The following is a 3,274-nucleotide window of genomic DNA, read 5'->3' on the forward strand; positions in this document are numbered from 1 at the left end:
CTTCTGCGTGAGAATTGGTCGTAATATATACGGATCTAAATAAGAGACTGGAACACGGCTGTTTAACAAAAGCATACGATTTCGAACTCGCGTAAATGTACATTTGCTAAATGCTATAGCATGAACGCTCTTCGAAAACATATGTTCGAAAGTGCTAAATGTTGCATTTTAAATGCAGCAAAAACGCTGCATTAACCCATGAGTTAACCGGGGCATTATTCTGAAAATTTATAGCTTTTTAACTACCTGGCAACCTTAGATGTATTTTAATAATGTCACAGTCGGCAGAAATACATTTGTTAAGCGAATCCGACTGTATCTAAAGTCCATTCCGAAATTTTAGGGAATTATTAAATCTGCAAGTACTAAAAAATAGTATTTTAAAAAATTTTTAGCGTTGATTGCGCCACGCTATTTCGTGCATTATTTCACCACCTCAGCTCTACACACCGAAAATGTTTCTAAAAATTCAGAGTAAAAAGTTCGAAATTTGGACGAAATGTTTTTGAATTTTTCTCAATGCTGTAAATAGCTTGGGTGGTTATGAAAAAAGAAAAAAAAAATAGCAAAAAAGTTTTTACTTAAAAAACATTATGTCACTGTATTAGCTTATAATAACTCCAGTTGAAGTTTTTTTAATGATGAAGTTTCGTTGTTGCCGTTAGTTTCATCACTTTCGCTTTTGGTGTAAGAAAACCGAGAGATGCCATTTATATGATTTCAAATACCATATCATTAGTTAAATAAAAAGTTCCTTAATAAACAATTTTAATTTTTATTGAAATAACTAAAAAAATAGAACTAAACTATAGTTTCTATTAAAATAACTAAAAAAATATAACTTAAGTGTTTATTAAAATAGCTAAAAAAAAGTTATTGATAGATTTTTTCCAAGTTGATGGTAAATATTTTTTACCAGTGGCAACCCTGCACACAACCTTATAGAATATCTATTAAGGGCCAGTTTAAACTTAGATTACGTAAACTACGTTTATATTGAACAGCTGGCTAACATTAAGTAGGCTAATCTTGTTTAAACCAGCCAGCTCGAGGGTTTAAACTTAGTGTAAACCACAGCCGTTTACCGAAAAAAAGCTCTAAAATATTTGCGATTTTCCTGAAAATTTGCAGATTTACCTTAATTTTTGACACTCCTTGTCGCAGATATCTTTATTCATTGGTGTCACCCTATAAAACTTTGGAAGTAGGACTTGCATTCCAATGACTTCCGGTAGTTCATTCCAATGGAACCTGGAAAATTTTTTGACGTTTTTTTATCAGATGTCATTCTGACGTTTTGAAAGTGGTGAAAAATATGGTGAAAAATTGAAAGTGGTGGAAAGTTGAATTTTTGTCAGTCTACCGGAATTCGTCGCCACATTAGTTTTCGTTCGTCGGCAGTCGGCAGTTTTCTTCATTCGTTCTCGTTGGATTTTCTTCTTTCCCCTTAAATTTTTTAAAGTTTTCAATTCTTTCAAAACAAACATTTTTCGCGTATAAAAATTGCACGGCCCGCTTTTATGGAAAGCAGAAGCGCGATTTGAATATATCAGATTAATCTAAAAGCTTTTTTGTGCGCGTCCTCGAATGGGTGAAAGGAAAATTGGAATTGAAAGAATCCAAAGTGAATCTTAAAGAAAAGTGAGTGTGTGATGCGGTGCCGCAATTTGCCCAACTCTATAATGCCAATTTATGTGCATTTTAATATATTTTTGAGATCTACTTCCGAGTCAAAACTCGAGAAGTGTTGACGTGATTTGTGCTGCTATTGGTAATTTTGTGTTGTCAGTGTGAAAGCGTTGATATTTTCAAACAAAAATTGACTAATGCATTAATATGTTGGGTGGAGGAAGTAGTTGCAAGAGACGTAATCGAGCCACAGGAGTACCATAGAATTATGACAATTTTTTATTTTTATTTGTTAATTTTTCACTAAATATACGCAAACTGCTCAACGTATGCGCTGGCAAATAAATGTGTGTGTGTGAGTTTGTGCAACTCGCCGCTGACTATGTGTGCGTGAGGAATTTGCACATTTTCGATGGCGCAAGTTCGTGAGTGAGTGAGTGAAACGACTAGCGTAGCAGTTGCTGCTGGCGGTTGAGTGCCTCTTGTTCCCCAAACGTTTGCGATGCGCGTGAGAGTGTGTTATCTGAGTCCAACACCCAAAAAAGGGAATAAAAATATTGCTGCTGCGTTCGATTGCTGCTACCTTGCCTCCCGCACAGCATTCTGCTCTTTTATTACCAAAATGTTTCTTCGGTGAGCGTTGCAAATATTGAGAGAATGCAGCAACAATTTTGTTTGTTTTATTAAATTTTTGCTGTCCACGCATTGCAATTCACAAATATACAATGTTTTGTTTAGAACGAAAGACTACTAAAAATATTTGACGCTTACACTTTTGGCCAAATGTTTGGCCAAGCTTTTCCACCAATTTGTGCGGTGTGCGGGCTGATGTTTCAACACAAATGGTGGAACCTACAAATTTACGCCGCCTCCGAACGGCAATGGTTTTATGAGAAGTGTTTTCAAGGTAGAAATTCGGAGGGGCGAACGCTGTTCAAAAAATTCTTATTTAGATATCACCCGGCCCAAGGATCGAACCCATGTCCCACTGTTCCGTAGTAAGCACTTCTAACCAATCGGGAATGGGATAAATTCCCATAAACTTTCTGGATAGGTAGTTTGTATAGTGAAACCTCGTTATAACGAACCTGAAGAAATGAGATTTGCGAAATTTTCTATAAAAAAAATGCTTCATAGATAAACCCAAGACATATGAAAAACCTTCAGAATATGTTGACAGCTAAAGTCCCGTTAGCAAAAGCCACTATATTAAGGTTAAATTAGTGGTGACACCATAACGCCATAGCCATAACCATAGCCATAACTGTAACCACAATAGCTATCATCGATTATAGGTACCATAACCATAAACAGCTGATTTTTCGTAGTAGCTGTTGTTGTAGCAGCATACAAGTTCCCCAAAGAGTTTTTGGGGAGTGTTGCTGGAGTGATAGTCCGTGGTCAAATATAAATCTGGGTTGTTCTAGTTACGTAGACCCGATTGCCGTAGTTGTTGTTGTTGTAGCGGCTACAACAACCCCGCCCAGATCGGTTGATATCTCAGTCGTTGTCGTCAAGTTCCACTAACGGCAGCCCTAGGAAGCGTGCAGCCTCTATCGGGTCAGTCCACAAGGACAAAGCCGTTAGGGTTGTCGGGTGTTCCGGGCATGCGAAGAGATGTATCGAGTCATGTGGGGTCTCTCCT

This window comes from Rhagoletis pomonella, unplaced genomic scaffold, assembly GCF_013731165.1.
Source record: "Rhagoletis pomonella isolate Grant_MI unplaced genomic scaffold, Rhpom_1.0 Rhpom_scaffold_00007, whole genome shotgun sequence".
Taxonomy (NCBI): domain Eukaryota; kingdom Metazoa; phylum Arthropoda; class Insecta; order Diptera; family Tephritidae; genus Rhagoletis; species Rhagoletis pomonella.